At 45.5% G+C, this 9,948-nt stretch overlaps 1 pseudogene across 1 annotated transcript; it reads left to right on the top strand.

Moving 5' to 3' along the window:
- Window positions 1–1,253: 1,253 nt before the first annotated feature.
- On the top strand, window positions 1,254–8,856 carry LOC146336126 (Ig lambda-1 chain C region pseudogene; annotated as a pseudogene). Its single transcript, XR_014785666.1, has 3 exons — window positions 1,254–1,340; window positions 4,278–4,350; window positions 8,318–8,856. The product of XR_014785666.1 is annotated as an Ig lambda-1 chain C region pseudogene (transcript).
- The last annotated feature ends 1,092 nt before the right edge of the window (window positions 8,857–9,948 follow it).

Here is a 9,948-nt window from a genome sequence, read left to right as displayed (position 1 = left end):
ACTGGGGCTCTTTCTTGACCAAGGTACTTAAGAACATAAGAAGAGTCCTGCTGGATCACACCCAACTGGGCCTTTCTAATCCAGCATCTTGCTTCAAACAGTGTTCAGTTAGCTCTCATGCAAGATGGTTGAGCTGTGCAAGTCATTAGGTGACCCCCTTGGTTCTCAATGAGATCCGCTGAATCTAGATTTTTCACTGGGTTGAAATGGGTGTGCTGAATTGAATTCACTGCATGTACTCGGTCACACAGATACTTGCATGATCCTTGGGTCTATCAATTGTCCTGCGTAGTGGAGAAGGCAGACTCGAGATCTCAGGGATCTCAGGGACCGGCCACGAATGCTTTCAGGAAGTCTACAACACGGCTGGAGAGCAATGTAGGAAATTCCGCTCCAGTGGTTATCTATGAATGTAAGTTGCGGCCAACTGGATCAGACCAAATGTCCCCTTAGTCCAATGTCCACTTTCTCACAGGGACCAGCCATCAATGTTTCTGGGAAGCCTACAACCATGACACCATAGCCATCTATGGAAATTAAGCTCGACTGGTTGGCAAATCCCAATCCAAATCTGACCCATATGTGAATACATCTGTCACCGACACATAATCCTGATGTTCTCCCACTACAAGGGTTTAGGCGCTAGCCACTGGTGTCTCGATTCTGATTCCATTCCCACATGAGGCCAACGTGTACGTGGAAACAGGAAACTAGGGGAAGCAGCATGTCTGGTTGCTGGGGAACCATCCTTGCTTCCCCCGTTTCTTCCTGGAACATAAGTGCAACAAGCAGATGAGCAAAACAAACAGATAAGCAAACTTCAGAATGGCTGAGCTCCTGATGTTAAGTTGAACGTTTCTTTGCTCACTCACTCACTCACTCACTCACTTCCTACCACTTCTCACCCTCAAATCAAGGAAACCTGAGTAGTGTCCACAGTGCCTATCCTATTCCATCATATCACACCACACCATAGTATGAGGGTTACACTCTATGGCCAAAAATAAATCTGTCCACATGGCAAATGGTAGAGGTCATTCATGACAACAAGTGTGGAAGAGGGAACATCACCAAGACACTTCCAGTTGCGTATGATCTTGCCCTGACTGAACGTACCCCACGTCAGATCAGAGCACAGGCTTCCAGTCGTTACAAGCAGGCCACTCCATGTGACGACTAATGCCCAGTATGGTTGTGTAATGGAGCGGTGGCCAGCAACTCTTTCTGGAGTCTAGCGTGGAAGGGTTCTCATTATGTCAGTGCCATACAGTATCTTGGAGCCACTGGCCAACCCTCACGTGGAAGCTATCCCCATCAATAGTGGACAGAGCTACGCACAGGTGGGCAACATGTGACCCTCCAGATATTTTGGCCACACCGCTTCTGATCCCTCTGCACTGGCTGGACTGCCTAGGGCTGAGGAGGGTGGCAGGTCAAAACATCAGGATGGCACCAGATGGGCCACCCTTGCCTTGGCCAAAGTAGGGACAGCTCTCCATACGAAGGGAACCGTTTCCAGACAGTATTACATAGTCAGCATTCCATGGGTAACATTTTCAGCTCGTTCAAACATAGACATTGTCCAAGGCCTAGGCCTTTGTGGAACCATGTACTTCACCATGAATTCCATGTGAAACGAAATTCACTGTTAGACCTCCTCATGCAACCCAAGTGTGAAATTCTTAATCAATCACAGGGGATTTTTCTAGCAGTGGAGACATACCACCAGCTGACCAGGGAAGTTCAGATTGACACTCAAAGGAACAGTTCAGTGCATTGAGTTTAATTTATAAGAAACTGAGCATGGACAAAGCCTCATTGCCTACAATGTCTGCTCTAAAACCTCTTCTGAAAAACGCATTCTGCATCTACAGGACGGGAGAAGCCATTAGCACCCCGTCTGTGTGCCTCCTATATGGCTCAAGCTATCATGAAAAGGGGAGATCTTCTGTATTGCTTCCTCCATCTAGAAATGGACCATAGACAGTCCAATGACTTGAAAGACCTGGGAGACTTATGGAGAAAGCCAAGAGGACCTTCCTCTGCTCTGCCCAGAAATTAACCAGATAAGGGCATTGTTTCTCTTGCAAAAGAGACCGTTCACTACAGAGTATTTGGCAATGGGAAGTGTGTCATCTTAAGGAAACCAACAGTGGTTGTCTGCTTTCCCACTCTATTCCCATACGGAATGGGTATCGCTGATCTTTCTCTGACAGGTGTCAATGAGCATTTTCTGCTGTGAAGACACTGTGGTTTTTGTACAGCTCTGAGTCACTGTGGGCTGTCTTCGGTGGAGGAACCCAACTGACTGTCACTGGTAAGTCACTAAACTTCTCATGTTCCTTTCCTTCCCTATGACAATATTTTAACATTCCCGTCATTTCCCCATTCTTTTCCATCTCTGCCTTCACCTCAGGGTTTCCCTCACTCCATATAGGATGCTCCTTTAATACGAACTGAATTTCAATCCATGCAAGAGTAAGGCGGAAAATCCCGTTTTACATCCCCCTTCTCCAAGGACATTGGAAAACATACTTATAAAAGAAAACATCCCTTTTCTGTCTCTAACTTAATGTGACATTGTTTGAAGAATCTCTTTTGTGGCTACATTGGTAGATTCAAAGGTATCAGAGAAGGGAATTCGCGCTGAGCCAGGTATGCCTGCATAGTCAACTTGGCTTCACGCAGAGGACTGGATTTGTTTTTGTTCAGAACGTGTAATGGTGTGTTTCCATTATGGGACACCCTAACTGTAATAACATAAAAGTGCCTATTAAAGTGGCGTGCTGTTTGATAAGTTGGCAATGCAAAGAATCCAGCTCCTGACCTACTAAAATGAAAAGCAGCAGGAGTTCCCAAATTCTATTTGGTCATTGCAGATTTATTACCATGTGAATTGAGGTCAAATTACTGAATGACCATTCCCGTATCTACATGAAGTGTGGGTCCATTCTATGCTGTGATGTGGGGCAGGTTTTTGTAGAGTGGTGTGTCACTGTGGGGGGTGTTTGGAGCAGGAACCCATCTGACTGTCACTGGTAAGTCACTCATTTGTTCACGTCCTTTTCCTTCTCTGTCACAAGATTTTTACATTTCCATCATTTTTGCCGTCTTTCCTTTCTCTGCCTTTGAATTGACCTCAGCATTTCTGTTGACGAATCCACTGAACTTTTCACCGTAGCCATAGCAGGGTGTTGAAATGCCATGTTCTGTGTCTCTTGGGTTCCTTAAAGTGGAAAAAGGAGGGATATGCATGTAATACATACATACATACACACACACATACATACATATGGAAGACAATGGAACCAATGACCTAGGGAGGTAGTGGGCTCTCCCACACTGGAGGCATTCAAGACGAGGCTGGACAGCTGTCAGTCAGGGATGCTCTGGATTCCTGCATTGAGCAGGGGGTTGGTCTCGATGGCCTTGTAGGCCCCTCCAACCCTACTATTCTATGATTCTATGAAACTGGGCTGATGAGAGTGGTAGGTCAAATCATCCGGAGGCCAGGATTGCCCACCCCTTGCTATGACCAGGGTCAGAGAAGGTCTTCAGATGAAGGAAACATTTCCCAAGCAGCATCTGCATAGTTAACATTCATTCGGCACCATTCTTAACAACATGACCATCGTCCACGCCAGTACAGAACAATGCATTTCTGGAAGCCTAGATTTCACCGTGAATCCCGTTGTCAGGCAATTTCATTGCTATCCCACCACATCCAAGCAAGCAGTTCATTTCTTAAGTCAATTAGCACTGAATTCTCTAACGTTTGAGACATACCAACAGCTACTCAGGGAAGCTCATATTTACAGTCAAGGGAACAGTCTGGTGCAGCGGGTTTACATTATCAGAAATTATCTGAGCATAGACAAAGGCTTCTCTGTCTACCACATCACCTATGACTTCTCTGCTCAGAGACATATCCATCTTCTACTAGACTGGATGAACCATTGCCACCATTTCACTCCCTCTCCTATGTAGCTCACGCTATAATGAAAAAAGGGATCTTCTGCCATACTTCCTCCATTTGGAAATGGACCATGGCGCATAGGATCACGGTAAAGAACTGAGATGCTTATAGATCACCAAAAGAACCTTCCCCTTCTTTGCCCAAAGATGAACTAGACTGCAGTAACTGTATTCTTCCAAAAATACTCCCTTGCCTACAGTTTCTGTGGAAATGGGAAATGCTTCATCCTAAAGGGAGCAACAGGGGTTGTCGCTCTGTTTCCATGTGGGATAAGTGTGGATAACTGGTCTCTGATGTGAAGTGGGGCAGGTTTTTGTACAGCTGTGTGTCACTGTGGTATATCTTCGGAGGAGGAACCCGGCTGACTGTCATTAGTAAGTCACTGAATTTATTGTGTCCCTTTTCTTCTCTGTGAACATTGTGTAACATTTCATCATTTTTGCCCTCTTTTCTTTCTCTTCCTTCAAGTTGACCTTGGGGGTTCTGTTGCTTAATCTGGGATGATCAACCGAAACGTTTATCATAGCTGGAGCAGGGTGTTCCAGTGCCACCTTACATGTCTCTTCCCTCTCCTCAGGGGATATTAGAGAGTTTATTGATGGAAAAAAAGATATTTTTTCTTGCTGTGTAATTCAATGTGTCATTGTTTGAAAATCTCCAAACTCAAATTCTGAAATAATTTTATAGGACGATAGAAAATGTAGCTCACAAATACATTCACGTTTTGGCGTCTTCACACAGTCAACACAACTTATGGACCTGGGACAGTGCTCAGGATTTTTTTTAATGGCGCCTTCTAATATTGTGATTTCGTAATTGTGCTTCCTGCTAGAATAATGGAACAAGGTCTATTCAAGTGATACATTGTTTGATAGGTGGGCAATCCAGAGCAACAGGCTCTCTCTCTATTTTTTTCTAAAACCAAGAGGTTCCATGTTTATTTTGGTAGACACAGATCATTGTGAAATGCAAGTGTGTGGTGTAGTGGGAGAGCCAGTGTGGTGTAGTGTCGCGAGTGTTGAACTGGGAGCCGGGAGATCTGGGTTCTAGTCCCCATTCGGCCAAGGAAGCTCCCTGGGTGACTTTGGGCCAGTCACAGACTCACAGCCCAGCCTACCTCACAGGGTTGTTGTTGTGAGGATAAAATGGAATGGAGGATGATAATGCAAGCTGCCTTGGGTTCCTTGCAAGAGTGGGGGGGGGAGGCAGGATATAAATGCAGTTAATATATAAATACATAAATTTGAGGTCAACTTTCTGAATGACATTTGGAATGAGTGTTCCAAGAATGGTAGCAGAAAGCTGCAATCCACCAGGCATCACAGGGCCAGGATACATCTGATGCAGGAAACTGCATCTCCTGACGTTTTTGTTTAATTTGATGGTAGATCAGCTTTTGTGGGCACCAGACCATGCTTCTCATCAAGGAGGTCTTTTCTAATATTAATTCTCTTACCCCAAATGTTGTATTAGCCCCGCTGAGAAAAATAATCCCCTGTCTCTATCATGCCCATTTTTTCCCCCCAGTGCAGCTAATAATGGACTCAGGGTGCAATTGTATAAACACTTAGCTGGGAGTACATCCTATTGAACTCAGAGGGACTTACTTCTCAGTGCATGCATAGGATTGCGATGTAAGGGCAGAATAGCTGAGGAAAGCAGCAGGGGTAGGAACCGTTAAATATCTTTTCCTTCAGTACTGCTCTTCCCAGGAAAATTGGATCTCCCAGCTGTTTGTTTGTTTGTTTGTTTGTTTGTTTTATAATGCTGGGACATCCAGTCATCCAGGTCTCCTGCATGCTGTCGGTTTTACCTCTGGGGGTTCCAGTTAAATTTATTGCATTACACTAGTATACATCAATTGGAGATTTCATGGATTGACAGGTGCCTTTCATTCCATCGTCTCTTCATTGACAGAATCAGATTTTTTCAAGTTTCACAAAGTTGCGTAAATTCACATTTGTGGGAATTCGCACTTTCAAGAATTCATGAATTCACATTTGGAAAAAAGCGCAAATCCCCCCCCCCCCCTGGCATTTTCATGCTTTAGCCTATGGGGAAAATGCACATTTTTGGACAGGGTTTTTTATTATGCTTTTACATATTTTTCTGTGACAACGTTTCCATAAAAATCCAGGGAGTAAAACAACTGGTCTGCAAGTCCGCAGAATCCGGGCCCCTCAGGAAAAGCCTAGTAATGTGGTCTTACTGAGGTGAGAGAGACTGCATGGCACAAAGAGGTTGAGCGTTGCTGCCTTACATGATCATCAGGAAGTTCTGATGGTTGTAGGGCTTGTTTCCCACTGGAATGTCAGGCTTGTCGATACCACAGAATATCTCTTTAACATTATGGCCAACCATTCTGACACATTTAGTATTCCGGGGTTGTTCTTCACTTTCCTTTGTGTAACTACCGTTGAATTTAAACAAACAAACAAAAAAAACTGCTTTGAATTTCCTCCAGAAATACAATGAGGGCAGATTTACAAAGGTGAGCATCTGGCAAACGATGTATCTCAGTGGTAGAGCATCAGCTGTACATGCAAAAGGTCCCAAGTTCAATGCTTGGCATCTCCATGTTGTGGTGAGAAAGACCCTTGTCGGAAAACGTGGAGGGGCTCTGCCAAACACTGAATACTGAACCACGTAGACCAAAGATCTATGCATAAGTCAGATTCCTCTGCGCTGCTCTTTTCCTTCTTCAGAAGATTGTGTATGCAGGTATCCATCCGCCTGAAGATGCATTCGCACAATTATCTACCACGAAGTCTTGCAGAACCTTAAGGACTAGCAGGTTCCTTGTGGCATAAGTGACCATGGCCTAGAGCCACCAATGCTGACCGCTGTCCCTCTGGACCTGGAAGCAGTTAGTGTGTCGATGTCACCTGGATTATTTTTCTGATTGCAACTGAACTCTTTCTCATTTACCATTACTCCACCTTGTCTAGAATACATGTACAAAATCAAAATGGGGTGGGGATATATGCGCAGATGACCCTCGAGTTAATTGGAGCACTGAGATATTTTATATCTCGGATTAGGGTTGGGATTAGGGTTGGGGTGAGGGTTAAGTGGTGGGATTAAATGACCCTCCTCCATATCCATATCCATCCTAGAATTGCCAGGTTCTCTGGTGAAATGAAGGCTGACATCCCACTGAGGGGGCTGGACAGTGTCTTCTTAGCAGTTTTGGACTGTGTGTCAGGGCTCACATGGTGCAATGCTCCCCCATACAACAGAAATGCCATGTGTAGAGAAAAACAGAAGCCAGGGAGAAGAGCTCTAGCCTGTCCTTCACCCGGAGAGGTGAACATCTAAGATGGAGGCGTTTCTTTGTGTTGGAGGGTGGGGGACCATTGCACCCTGTGCTGCCCCACCTGCATTCTGAAATGGTACAGGCCACACATGCCGTCACCCTCTCAGGTAGAGGTGGGCCACTACCACACTCCCAAATTTATGCTCGATCTAATTTACCAGTTCATTGCTGAGATATCCAATGCCACAAGAGCTAATATAAAAGATGTTTGGGCCTAACCTACTTGCCAGGAGCCCCTGTATTTCTGAATTAATTAACATTTGTTCACATGGACTAAAGACCTTTTCTAATTGGAATTTTCTAATTGGGCCTTGTAGGCCCCTTCCAACCCTACTATTCTATGATTCTATGATTCTAAGAATGTATGAACATGGGACAAGGCGGGTCAGGGATACAGCACAGATACCCCTGGGAGGGCTGCCTGTGTAAATGCCATGGCTTGGATGCATATTACATCATACGTAGAGAACCTGCTTTGAAATGAATGGGACTTCAGCTAATGAGTCACTTTAGACCCATTGATTTCATTGGGTTGGCTCTCATTATGACAAACACTGGATCCAAGAACTTTCCAAGAATTGGGACTGTATTGGCAGCAAAGCCAAAAGTTCCCACTAGTTCACAGAGACTTCTGCAAGAAGAATAGTGGAGGCTGGTTTTGAGGACTTGCCGGAAGACGTTACCGTGCCAAGGCACATTCTATTGAAAATGTTGTCTTAGTTCCACGATGAAACCCTGAAGAAAAATAGCCCAAACCCTCAATCATCAGCTGAATTCCAAATGTTCACACTTGCATAAATCTCAAATACCCCCGCAGGGCTGGTGTAATAGCCTGACGTAGAAAGTCTGTCTGATGCTTAAGGTCATACGTAAGAAGTTCTGTCCATGGCAATGTCCGGGTTAAATCCATGGGTGAGATCCAGAGTTAAGTCATACAGATTTGCCAATGTACGCGTCTGTAATATTCTGCAGAGGCACTTTACTGTTTCGCTCAGGCACTTAAGAAAATCTCTGCTCTCTTCCAGGTCAGCCAACAGCCTCGCCTTCCGTGGTACTCTACCCTCCATCCCAGGAAGAGCTCAAGGCCAAAAAGACAGCCACCTTGGTCTGTCTGATAGATGGCTTTTATCCGGGTACCATAGAAGTCAGCTGGCAGGCTGATGGCAGTGCGATCTCCTCGGGAGTGGAGACCACCAAACCCGCCAAAAAGGATGGCAAGTACATGGCCAGCAGTTACCTGACCCTGACTGAGGCAGGCTGGGCAGACCATGAGACGTACAGCTGCCAGGTGACGCACGAAGGAAAGAGCATCACAAAGTCGGTGAACAGAATGGAGTGTTCTTAAAGATTGGGTGACTCAAGGGTGGCCCGTATCCCTCCAGCCACCAGGAAGAAAGTGTCCTTCCTCCATGGGCACAAATTCATTCTCTTCTTTCCTCCCAATGCTAGTCTGACTGAATAATACCGATATCTCTTGTATGTTGCCCCACTCCCCGGACCCACACACCTTGTATGCTTGCTTCCAGTATTAGCAGAGTAATAAAATTTGACATATTTCACTGGGGCTCTTTCTTGACCAAGGTACTTAAGAACATAAGAAGAGTCCTGCTGGATCACACCCAACTGGGCCTTTCTAATCCAGCATCTTGCTTCAAACAGTGTTCAGTTAGCTCTCATGCAAGATGGTTGAGCTGTGCAAGTCATTAGGTGACCCCCTTGGTTCTCAATGAGATCCGCTGAATCTAGATTTTTCACTGGGTTGAAATGGGTGTGCTGAATTGAATTCACTGCATGTACTCGGTCACACAGATACTTGCATGATCCTTGGGTCTATCAATTGTCCTGCGTAGTGGCGAAGGCAGACTCGAGATCTCAGGGATCTCAGGGACCGGCCACGAATGCTTTCAGGAAGTCTACAACACGGCTGGAGAGCAATGTAGGAAATTCCGCTCCAGTGGTCATCTATGAATGTAAGTTGCGGCCAACTGGATCAGACCAAATGTCCCCTTAGTCCAATGTCCACTTTCTCACAGGGACCAGCCATCAATGTTTCTGGGAAGCCTACAACCATGACACCATAGCCATCTATGGAAATTAAGCTCGACTGGTTGGCAAATCCCAATCCAAATCTGACCCATATGTGAATACATCTGTCACCGACACATAATCCTGATGTTCTCCCACTACAAGGGTTTAGGCGCTAGCCACTGGTGTCTCGATTCTGATTCCATTCCCACATGAGGCCAACGTGTACGTGGAAACAGGAAACTAGGGGAAGCAGCATGTCTGGTTGCTGGGGAACCATCCTTGCTTCCCCCGTTTCTTCCTGGAACATAAGTGCAACAAGCAGATGAGCAAAACAAACAGATAAGCAAACTTCAGAATGGCTGAGCTCCTGATGTTAAGTTGAACGTTTCTTTGCTCACTCGCTCACGTACTCACACGCTCACTCACTTCCTACCACTTCTCACCCTCAAATCAAGGAAACCTGAGTAGTGTCCACAGTGCCTATCCTATTCCATCATATCACACCACACCATAGTATGAGGGTTGCACTCTATGGCCAAAAATAAATCTGTCCACATGGCAAATGGTAGAGGTCATTCATGACAACAAGTGTGGAAGAGGGAACATCACCAAGACACTTCCAGTTGCG

Source organism: Heloderma suspectum, chromosome 13 (genome assembly GCF_057233095.1).
Source record: "Heloderma suspectum isolate Gila_16-S chromosome 13, 16-S_ref, whole genome shotgun sequence".
Classification (NCBI taxonomy): domain Eukaryota; kingdom Metazoa; phylum Chordata; class Lepidosauria; order Squamata; family Helodermatidae; genus Heloderma; species Heloderma suspectum.
The sequence above is the reverse complement of the archived record's forward strand: the minus strand, read 5'-3'. Positions and strand labels throughout refer to the sequence as shown.